Source organism: Crocodylus siamensis, chromosome 1 (assembly GCF_052110815.1).
Source record: "Crocodylus siamensis isolate JL-2025a chromosome 1, ASM5211081v1, whole genome shotgun sequence".
Lineage (NCBI taxonomy): Eukaryota > Metazoa > Chordata > Crocodylia > Crocodylidae > Crocodylus > Crocodylus siamensis.
Genome location: NC_143395.1, coordinates 318307271 through 318319177, shown reverse-complemented (window position 1 = coordinate 318319177; position 11907 = coordinate 318307271). Strand labels below are relative to the sequence as shown.

The window sequence follows — 11907 nt, the reverse complement described above, 5'->3', positions numbered from 1 at the left end:
CAAGGCAGGCGGTGGCAATCCTGAGAGAGAAAACTCGTAAGAGGAGATGGAGAGAAGGGGGAGAGACAACGACAGAGGGATTGACCCCAGGGCTCAAGGAAGAGCCCTGGCAGCCCACTTACCTGCGGAAGTTGGGGGAAGAAGCATCGACGATGTCCCTGTCGATGAGTCAGAGCCTGGAGAGTGCAGTGAACTACTCCGGGAACCTAGAAAACAAGGACAGCGAAGAAGATATTAAAGTAAGCCAGGGAAGAATCCCTGGGCCCAGCCCTGAGAGCCCCAGGTGGGATTCGAGCCGGGGTGGCTGGCAGCAAAGAATGGGGCAAGTGGCCAGGACAAAGAGAGGGTGTAGAGAACTGAGACTTGGTAACCGGGGAGCTGGAGCCCCAGAGAAGAATACTGGTAATTTGTAAGTGTAGAACACCTGGTGTGGATTGGGCAGGGGATGGGGATGGTGGAGCCCTGTGAAGAGGAGCCAATAACCCTTAGTCAGTAACAGCCATCTGGTCTCCTAGGATCATTGCTATCTTTAATCCTCCTTTTACATCAAAGTCGTGGCAGGTGAGGTCTAAGAGAACACCTGATCCTAGCAAGAGATAATGACCGGACTCCAGGAGATTAGGCATCAACCGTCACAACCTAAATGACATCATTTCTGCCACTGTTGCTAATTGCTTCTGCAAAGCGTGTTTCAGCTAGTCAACAAATGTAACATTAACCTATCAAGAGGCAGTTGATGTAGGCAGTATGCACGTGGCGCCTATTATGGATGGATGGTGGTCTAGAATTGCTGTTAGAATGTTATGCTTAAGGAGTTTGTCCAAGATGAAAACAAACTTGCAGCATTGGAAACACTGACTATTGAGGACTCTACAGAAGGGTCAGTAGAACTAACAATGATGCATCTGGAAAAGAGGTTGAGAAAGAACAGGATAATGAGGTTTCTCCTTATATTCCTTAGAGAGCCAGTATTGTTTTTTCTAGTGGTTCAAGCCTTCGCAGATGGTATTCCTGAAGCAAAAGTTCCTGCTTTGACTCATGGATGAGACTTCCTGCTAAATAGATCTATTTCTGCTAAACAAAAGAAGATGGCAATTAATTTAAGGTTAAATAAATTATTCAATTTTTAAAAATACTGTATGTACAAAGATGCATTGTATACTAGGCAAAAAAATTCCTATGTAGCATTTGTACTAAACAATGATAACAAGCTTTTAAAATGTTAAACAGACAATTCAGCACTGTTTACAAATATTGTAATGCAAAGATTAGTAAAAAAAATTAAGTGAGTATTATGATGTAATATTGGCTTGTCAGATGCTTGCTTCATGTTTCTTAAGCAGGCACTGCCACCTGGTGTGCAACTCTGGTTATTGCCATCTCAGCTTAAAGTCACAGGTTTGGGACATCTGATGGTTGATCTTAAAGAAGTGATGCCATTTGAAATAAAAGCCATAGCAAGTAGCTGAGCAGCTCATCCTTAAATAGTCACTCCTGGTAGTGCTTGCGGGAACAGGGACTCCCCCAATGCCTGCTGGTCCCCTCTGACTAGTTTGTAACAGGCCACTAGATCCCCCCTCAGCCTTCTCTTGTGGAGGCTGAACAGGTTCAGGTCCCATAGCCTCTCCTCGTAGGGCCTGCCCTGCTGCCCCCCGATCATGTGAGTGGCCCTCCTCTGGACCCTCTCCATGTTGTCCATATCCCTCCTGAAGTGCGGTGCCCAGAACTGGATGCAGTACTCCAGCCGCGGCCTAACCAGTGCCGCATAGAGGGGGAGTATCACCTCTTTGGATCTGCTTGAGATGCATCTGTGGATGCATGACAAGGTGTGGCTGGCTTTCCTGACTGCATCCCCACATTGCCAGCCCATGTTCATCTTGGCATCAGTGATGACTCCAAGATCCTTTTCTGCCTCTGTACTGATGAGAAGGGAGTTCCCCAGCCTGTAGGTATGGTGCTGGTTGTTCCTCCCCAGATGCATCACCTTGTGCTTGTCAGTGCTGAATCCCATCCTATTCTTGTCCACCTACCCGTGTAACCTGTCTAGCTCTGATTGTAGCCTGTTCCTTCCTTCTAGTGTGCCCACATCCCCCCATATCTTAGTGTCATCAGCAAATTTGAACAGGGTGCTTTTTACCCCCTCGTCCAAGTCACTGGTGAAGATGTTGAACAGTGCGAGCCCGAGGACTGAGCCCTGCGGAACCCCACTGCCCACATCCCTCCAGGTCAAAAATGACCCATCCACCACCACTCTCTGGGTGTGGCCCTCCAGCCAGTTGTTGACCCATTTGACTGTGCAGGTGTCGACACCACAGTCCCCCAGTTTCTTAATGATAATGGGGTGAGAGATGGTGTCAAAGGCCTTCCGAAAGTGCAGGAAGACTATGTCCACTGCTACCCCTGCATCTAAGGATTTGGTGACCTGGTCATAGAAGGCCACCAGGTTGGTCTGACAGGACCTGCCTCTAATAAACCCATGTTGGTTGCCCCTAAATATAATCTCCCCTGTTGGCCCCTTGTGGACATGTGCCAAGATAATTCTCTCAAAAAACTTACCTAGGATCAAGGTAAGACTAACCGGCCTATAGTTTCCCGGGTCCTCCTTCCTCCCCTTTTTGAAAATGGGAACCACACTGGCCCTCTTCCAGTCCTTTGGCACCATACCAGAGCACCACGAGTGCTCGTAAAGCCATGCCAGGGGTCCTGCAATGACCTCAGCTAATTCCCTCAGTACTCTAGGGTGGAGATCGTCCAGACCAGCTGATTTGAATACATCCAGTTCCTCTAGAAGTTCCCTAACTAGTTCCTCACTAACCCTTGGCCTAAGTGCGCCTTCCCTGGGGTCTAAGCGGGGCCCAGAGTGGGGGTGGCTGTTCTGGTCCCTGCTCAGGAAAATGGAGTTAAAGAAATCGTTAAATAGGTTAGCTTTGTCATCTGGTGGGATGACCAAATTTCCAAGCGTGTCCTGCAGGGGCCCCACGTTACCTGGAACCTTCTTTTTGCCCCCTATGTTTTTAAAAACGGACTTCTTATTGTCCTTGATCTGGGAAGCTAGTCCCAGTTTCATCTCCACCTTGGCCTTCCTGACTGCCCCCCTGCATCCCTGAGTAACCGCAGTAAAATCCTCCCTGGTGATGGCCCCTCCCTTCCATTGGTTGTGCGCCTCCCTTTTAGCTAGGAGACATTCCTGGATGCTTTTGGTGAGCCATTGGGGCTGTTGTGCTCTCCTGCCCCCTTTGATCTCTGTTGGGATTATTTCCCTTTGGGCTTGGAGGATTGTCTCCTTAAGGAGTGACCACTCTTCTTGGACACCTGGCTCCCCTCCCCTCTGGGACCTCGGTGCCTCCCTGCCTATTCTCCTTAGCTCATTGAAGCCCCCCCCTCCTGAATCTAGGGCTGCTGCCTTGCTGTAGGCCTTTGCCACCTTGCGCTGGATGGTGAATTCCAGCAGGCGATGATCGCTGTTGCCCAGGTGGTCAAGCACCTGCAGCCCCCTCACCAGGTTGTCGCCGGTGGCCAGCACCAGGTCCAACAAGGCGTCTCCCTTGGTGGGGCTGTGGACCTCCTGAGTTAGATGGAGATCCTGCATTCTGGCTAGGAACCTACGTGAGCAGTCAGACCTGGATGACTGCTCTTCCCAGCAGATGTCTGGAAAGTTCAGGTCACCCATGATGACCACGTCCTTTGACGTAACTACCTCCGTGAGCTGACTTAAGAATTCCTGGTCTAGCTCTTCCCCTTGGTTGGGTGGTCTGTAGTAGACCCCTACCGTTAAGTCTCTTTCCCCTCGACTGCCTTGTATTCTAACCCAGAGCACTTCAGAGTGCCCCCTCCTCTGACTCTTTGATAATTGATGAGGATGTGTATTCCTCCTTACTGTAGATTGCCACGCCCCCACCTTTCCTCACTGTCCTATCCCTCCTGTACAGCCTATAGCCCTTGATATTCACCACCCAGTCATGCGTTGGGTCCCACCACATTTCAGTGAGCCCCACTATGTCTGGGTTGGTGTCAGCTAGCAGGAGGGTAAGTTCCTCTTGCTTGTTTCCCATACTATGAGCATTTGTATAGAAGCATTTGCGGCCTCCTGAGGATGTGTGCACTGGCCCCCTACTTTCAGCATTGCCCTGGCCTCTGTTGCTTACCTGGTGTATACGTTCCGCTTGTCGGTCTAGGTTGGGCTGTACTTGTGGGTGCTGCTTGGTTTAGCGGTCCAAGGCTTCCTCTGCCCTCATCTTCCCCTTCCCCCAACGAGCCTAGTTTAAAGCCCACTGGAGGAGATCCACCAACCTAGAAGAAAACACGCCTACCTTTAGGGGAAAGGTGGAGCCCATCCCATCTGAACATGTCTCTTATCATGATGTGCGGGTCGTTGTTGAGGAAGCCAAAGCCCACCTTGAGGTACCATTCCCAAAGCCGCCAGTTGGTCTTTGCGATGCATGTCGCATGCCATCTTCCATGTCCGCTCACTTGTAGGACAGAAGAGAAAACCACCTGTGCGCCTACCTCTTTCAGCATGCCCCCCAGAGTGTGGTAGTGCGCCATCAGGTGATCAGGGCTTCTGGCCACATCATTAGTACCCACATGGATTAGGACCATGGGGTAGTAATCGGTGGGCTGGATCATGGCCTGGATCATCCCCTTTACATCCTGAATCTTTGCTTTGGGTAGGTAGTAGACCTCGTGTGTCAAGGGCTCCTGGCGACAGATGGGGCCCTCTGTACCGCTCAGGATGGAGTTGCCTATGACGATCACTTGATGCTTTTTCCTCCAGGACTGCTTAGCTCCTTCGACCTGCTCGGGTCGTGGAGAGCGTGGAGTTGCCTCCTTTCCGGTTGTCCTCCTCTCCTTCCTTCTCCTTCAGAGTTGCCAGGGCCTCGTACCTGTTATCCAGCTGGACTGGAGGAAGTGGTACTGTTGTGTTGCAAGCAGCGCTGGTTCTGGAGGTGACCATTTGCCACTCTGCAGTGGAGAGGGCACTTCCCGAGGTGCTTCTTCCTTGGTTGTGTGGCCCTGCAGGGAAGGGAAATAGCTGTCAATTTTGTCCTCCACCTCCCTGATTCCCCTCAGCCTGCTGACCTCCTCCTGGAGCTCCTTTACCTGCTCCTCCAGGGCCCTAAGGCAGGCGCCTGCAGGACAGATGTTGGGGTCCCCAAACCCTGCCCCCCCCGGGCCTTGCTGGGTAAGTCCCATAGGCCAGGGGGTGGGAGGACATCAGCCCCCCCGTTGCTCTGTCTGGGTGGAGGCCTCAGACAAGCCCCGGGTAGGCTGTGTCCCCCTGGCAGGGGGCCTGGCAGCACTCTGTGTTGACACCATTGTAGGAGTTGCTGCTTGTTTAGTGCTTAGTGCAGTGCTTTCACCCTGCCCTAGCAGGAGTCTCCCTCCTAGCCCTTCCTACTCGCCCGCTGGCACAAATGCCGATGCAAATGCTGGCGCGCTCTGTTCACGCGGCGCGGCTCAGGAGCGCGGCTCCCTACCAGCTCAGCTAAGAGGGATCTGGGGGGCTTCCCCTCCAGATCCAGCTCAGCTGCGTCCGGTCCTTCTGCCCACTTACCTTAGGGAGATCAGCTGCTGCCGCCCCTGCTGCTGGCTTCGCTGCTGCTGCGTCCGCCTCTGCCTCAGGTCAGGTAAGGGGGCACACATGCGTGTGGGACACACGTGTGCCTGGATCACTCCTCTCCTCCCTGCTCCAGGCTCCCAAGTGCTTGAACTATTTCTGTCAAACTTTTTGGATGGCTAGATGTCTGTTACTACCGTTGTGTCAAGGTAAGGTATACTGAAGTGAACACAACAGTGACATGCAACATGTTTAGGGTTTTATTTGTTTTGGCTTTGGTAAAACCTTTGTGATAAATTGAGTCTCTGAAAGAGAAGGAAATGGATTGGACAAGATACATTTTGGGAAAAGGTATCAAGAGCATAATTTTTTCCCCTTTGTGGTAGGACACTGTTAGTGCCTGCCACTTTAAGGGCTGAGCCAAACAGTCAGTAGGTGCTTGATTACAGTGACTATTTTAGAACTCTGCCCACCTATATAAACAGAGCAGTTTGCTGCTGGCAGGCCAGGTACGAAACATTTTGGAGTTAAGGGCAGGACCTTAAGGAGATGGTTTGGAGGCCCCTGGTCCTGGGCTTGACCTAAAACTGCACCCTGCCGGGAGTGGGTGGTTTGGTGGGGCTCCCAATGACATGGGAGCCCCCAGGAAATACCAGGCCAGTTACCACCCCGGTGAAAGGTGGGTCAGGGTGCCTTAACCCCCTAGCCCCGACAACACTGTGAGTACAAGGGGGCCAGGCATGGCTACAGCCACCTGAGCCCCCACTGGGGAGGGAAGCCCCATGGCCCCGGTGAGGGGGTGGAGATGTGGAGCTCCAGTGAAGGTGGAAACCAGAGGGCTGAAGCCCAGTATGTGTGTGTGAATGTGTATAGAGTTGCCTTGGGTGGGGCTGGAGCAAACTTGGCTCCAGTCAGGCAATTGTTTGGCCACTACCCCAGTGAGGGTCATGGGAGAGGCCCAAAAGATGGTACTTCTGCCACCCAAGGTGTGTGCTAGGTAAAGCCTGTGGCTGAAGGGGGCCACTTCGAGAGGGAGCAAGGTGGTACAAGTTGTCGATGCGTGAAAGAGACCCTGTGAGAGGGGATGGAGCGCGAGAGGCCCTGTGAGAGGAGGGAGGTATGAATGTGTGCGTCTGAGGCCTGACAATGGACAGTGGATTAAGCTTGGTCCAGCCGTAGGCCAGGAACATTATGTTACCTGGATGCCATTTGTGAGGCTTGGGCTGCGGTGTAGGGGAGGAACAAAGTCACAAATAACACCCCCTGGCAGTGGAGCAAGAATGGGCAGCCTCCTGTCTTATTAGAACCAATTAAGAAACAACAAGACTTGTTAAGCAAGGAGGCGGGCAGTTGGCCCAAAAACAGGTGGGTGGACTGGCCCTGAGAAAACCCCCTGTTACACCCTTGGAGTTGGAGAGACAGTTTTCAGCCCAAATGGGAGCTAGCTTGTCTCCAATTTTTACTGGCAACAGAACTAGGAATGAGGATTTTTTTTTTCTTCCCTTCCTCTGTCGGGAAGTTGCAGCTACTTGTTTCTTTCTTCTGCCTTACCAGAGTAGAAGAAGGTGGGGAGGTGGAAATGCGTTTGAAATACAGAGGAAATCCTGTGGTTTGCTTTAAAAAGACTGTGCTAAACAACACCAAACAAATGATAGTTTCAGCTATTGTTTGCAGTTTGGCTTAATGATGGTGACCTATGTCATTTTTTGTCTGAAGAAAAATAGCAAGTTATTTTCAACAGGCCATGCCAAAGTCAATATTTGCACTATGTTAACAGGGGTTTTGTATTGGTAAATGCTGAAAATCTATCTACTGTCTTTTTTTAGGATCTGATATATCTGCATGAAAGAAGTAACTAATCTCTTTCATCTTGGTCCTCATAGAATTAACTGTATTTGGGTCTGATGACCAGGGATCCTAGTTTTTCCTGATATAAAAAATCGCAAAATCTCTGATTAAACCCCCCAAAATCTGTGATTAAAATGAAAGCCTCCCCTGCCTCCCACACACACAGCTGCCCCGGCCCTGCTGGTGCCCCTTGCCTCCCATGCACGGCCTCTTGCCATCCCCAGCCCTATTGGAGGGGGTCCCAGCTGCCAGGGTTACAGGGCCAGGGACCCGTGTCTGCAGTCCCCTGCCTGTGGAAGGAGGTGGTGGCTGCTGTAGTGGAGCAAAGCACAGAGCCTGGCTCCCCCTCCTGTTACCTGCTGCATGCTCGAGCAGGGCATCTCCATGCTGCTACATGCATTCCCCAGGGGCAACAGGGGATCCGTGCCCTCCAGATCTGTGCATGGGATGGGGGTGGGCTACCCACTGCGGGCTTGGACTCCCACCCTGCTGCACTCCCCCGGGTCCTCCGCAGTTCAGTGGGTGCGACCCAGCACTGCAGGAAACAGTGAGGTAGCCTCCCCTCACCCCGAACACTGGTCTGGGGAGCCTGGGTCCCCCTGCCACCCTGGGAATACATGCAGCAGTGGGGAGTCCTACTCCCCTGCCCCCCATACAAGCCACTCATGGTCCCGTCCTGCTCCCTGCCGAGGCCCTGTGGCCATGCATTTTGCCCCAGTCCTGCCCAACTAACTCCCTCCCTCCCTCCCTCGTTTCCTGTGGGAGCCTCAGTTTCCTCCCCTGCCCCTTACCGGTAGGAGCTGCTCTCCAGGCTGCTTGGTGGCCACATGTGTGGGGCACCCCCTGCCTGACCACCCTCCTCCTGCTCCTTCCCAGCCTCTTGCAGGCTGGAACTCTGCCAGCCTGCAGAGAGCTCTTTGCAAAAGTGGTCTGTGGGTTTTAGTGAAATGAGAAATCCACATTTTCCTCCTGTAAAGGGGAAAGTCCGTAGAATCATAGAATCAATGAGTCGGAAGTGACCTAGACCGATCATCAAGTCTGACCCCCTGCTATGGGCAGGCAGGAGCACTGGTGGGAGGGGTCATAAAATCCCAGCCAGATACCTATCCAGTCTCCTCTTGAAGATTTCCAGGGAAGGTGAGAGCACCACCTCTCTGGGAAGCCTATTCCAGGCTCTGGCCACCCTAACTGTGAAGTAGTTCTTCCTAATATCTAACCTAAACCTATCCTCCCTCAGCTTGTGGCCATTGTTCCTGGTGACTCCAAGAGGGGCCCTGGTGAACAGACTTTCCCCGAGTCCCTGCTGCTGGCCCCTGATAAGGTTGTAGGCAGCCACAATATCCCCCCTCAGTCTCCTCTTGCAGAGACGGAAGAGGTTCAGGTCCCTCAGCTTCTTCTCATAGGGCTGGCCATAGAGGCCCCCAGCCATATGAGTGGCCCTCCTCTGGACCCTCTCCAGGTTCCCCACGTCCCTCTTGAAGTGCGGTGCCCAGAACTGGACACAGTACTCCAGCTGTGGCCTGACCAGCGCCTCATAGAGGGGGAGCAAGACCTCTCTGGACCTGTTAGTGATGCCCCTGTTGACGCATGACAGGGTGCGGTTGGCTCTGCCTATTGCTTCGTCGCATTGGCAACTCATATTCATCATGGAGTCAGTCATGACTCCAAGATCTCTCCTCTTCTCCATTGGTTTTCTCCATTTTCCCATGAAGAATGAGAAACCCAGATCCCTGCTGATGACAGATTGCCTTCCTCCTTTCCCCTCTCTCCTCCAAATTACATGGCACTGCTAGGTATCTAACCTCCAGGTACCTAACTTGTACCTAATTTTGGGGGAAGGTTCTCAAAGGAGAAAGCAGGAGGAATAATAATTTGCCCTTTCAGCTCCTGTGGGCGTGTCTACACAAGATACTGACTGAAGTAGCCTGATACTACTGTGTAGTAGCATTGCATGCCAAAAAAACCATGACCCAACACTACTGCACAGTAATATTAAGCTACTGCTCAGTAACATTACAAAAAGGCATTTGTTGGCACCACTGCACAGTAACTTGGGTTGCTGTGCATTTATTTAGTACTTGTATGAACAAGTACTAAATAAACGTGCAGTGACCATTTTGCAGTAGCGCCTCATGTTGACACGGCTCATATCAACCAAATCCTTGTAATAAACATGGTTGCTTTACAGAGTGTCTAGTATCTGTGTGACTGAAGTCTATTGGAATAAATAGGATGCTTAAGTTCAGTGACTTCACAGATAAGGTTTTGAAACAGTTAATTACGGAGCATGCAGGAGGAGTGAGCGTTTTTAACTTACCTGTATAATGGACTGAATTTTATTTAAGGAAAAGCTATTGATGGAACTACTTAATAACAGTTAGTTCAGCAGGACTCCACAGGAACAGAGCTTTAAAGACAAGAGACAAATAACAAGGTATTTAAAAATGTGAAAAGTAAGAATCTAGTAAAATAATTAGGTGGTTTATTAGACTACCAGGAAATCTGCAAGCTGTCTCTAGGAACTTTGAACTACTGCTGATGAAAGGAATTTGTGGACCTGGGATGTGTGTATGAAAACAAGCCTGTTTAGCATTGATTTTCTTCATTTTTTGGCCTGATATTATTTTAAGCTCACTGTTTCTATTGTAATGAAAAATAAGTGCATTTTTTTTGTTAAGTCACTAATGTGTTGAGACACTTTCATCCTTAACTATGAAGAGTGATTCTGGGGTGGGCTTTTATGGGGGAAGTATTTTACAAAGAAACCACTTAATTGGTTTGCAACATCCTTTTCTTGTTTTGTTTGATGTTGCAGAGAAGTCAAGTGATTTCTTTGAAGAGGGTCTTTAACCAAGGACCACAAAGCCATACCTTGCACATGTGCAAATACAAACGGCAATGATTGGCTAGGCTGAAGGTTATGCAGACCAAGAGCTGAATATGAGTGAACAGTGTGCATGCAATTATGTCATCCCAAGTGCAGAAATTTGCACTTGTCGTTGTTGAATCTCATCTGATTGATTGTGGACCATTTCTGTAGTTTATCTAGGACATTTTGGATCCTACCCATTCATTCCAGAGTGTCTGCATGTTCACCAACTTGGTGTCATCTGCAAATTTGCTAAGTGTGTACCCTATTCTGTTACCAAATTTGCCTATCACTTTGGGGTGCACTCATTTGTTAGGGGTACATTTCTGGGGTCTCTATAATTCTATCAATGTGATGCTTGTGTTACTTGTGTTTCTGTAGTGAGCTGTATCTCTCCATTCTGCAAATCCTCACCCCCAATGAAGCTACCTTGCAGGACTCGGTTCCAATGGGGCTGGGTTCCTCCAGCCACCAAATCAGTCAAATACATACACACATTGATTAATGTGACACACCTGACCAGGCCGGGTTGATCAGCATGTATAGGCTGACACCCTCATATGTTAGGAACCAGTTCATTAAGGTAACAGTAAAAATGGAGTAAGACACAAGCACACAGGTGAACAGAATACCTCTGAATCAGGCTGGGTGTCCAGCTGACACCCTCATGGGCCAGCATTCAGTTCATTAGGGGACGTCTGAGCCAAACTGGGTCAATCACCCTATACAAGCTGATCCCCTTATGTGTCTCAAACTCAGCACCTCCCAATCTTTTGCCCTAACTGTCCTAGTAGTGATAGCCACTTGATGAGCAAACCCCACAGTATTTTTGGGCTTTACAGGGATCTTTGGCTTAGATAAAAGAAACGTTGCTGCAGAGCAAGTGGGCAAGGGGAAGTAGACAAGGAAAAATGCACCTGGTTACCACCAGTTTGACTATAAGAGTTATTTATTGTTAAGTATGTGAAATTTATGATGGTACCAGTAATAACAGCCATGCAAGGAAAAACAGACAAAAACAATTACAATGTTACCCTGGTTCATGGTATTTGGGGAAACCTAGCTCAAGCGTAACTAATAACATTCAGGTTATGAAAGCTATGCCTAGAGAGAAAAAGAGAGAGAATGAGACCTAGAAAGAGTGAGAGCTGGGATCTCACCGTTTCAAGGCACTTGGGTGGTTTGTTGACAGGCAAAGTTCCTAACACGATCGTTGAAGGTTAAACAAGCAACCAAAAGAGACTGTCTGTTTTTCTCAATTTCCTGAGAACAACAGTGGATGGTGTCAGAGAGCTTTCTACCTCTTGAAGCGCACTGTTTGCTGCTTTACAGCTTTCTTATACCCTTAGTCCAGCCTCTTCAAAGCATTCTTTTAATTGTGTAAATCAAGAGGGTCTCAAGCTGTAATTGACAGGGAAAATCCTGTTGTAGAAACAGTTTCAATTTAAATGAATTGCCTTTTTCAGTGACAAGGGGTTATCTGGTTTGGAACATCTCAAGAAACTGATTAACAACCAGGAAAAACACAAAGTTTTAAGGAGTAACCAGACACCTAGGAGCTGGCTTGAAATTATTATGAATATATAAAATAAACTGAAAAGGATACCACATTATTTCTTCTCAGATGGCCTAG

At 49.6% G+C, this 11907-nt stretch overlaps 1 protein-coding gene across 2 annotated transcripts in view; it reads left to right on the top strand.

The window, feature by feature from the left end:
- Window positions 1–11907, top strand: part of UBAC2 (UBA domain containing 2) — a 194220-nt gene that overhangs the window by 70160 nt on the left and 112153 nt on the right. The gene's annotated exons all lie outside the window — the stretch shown is intronic.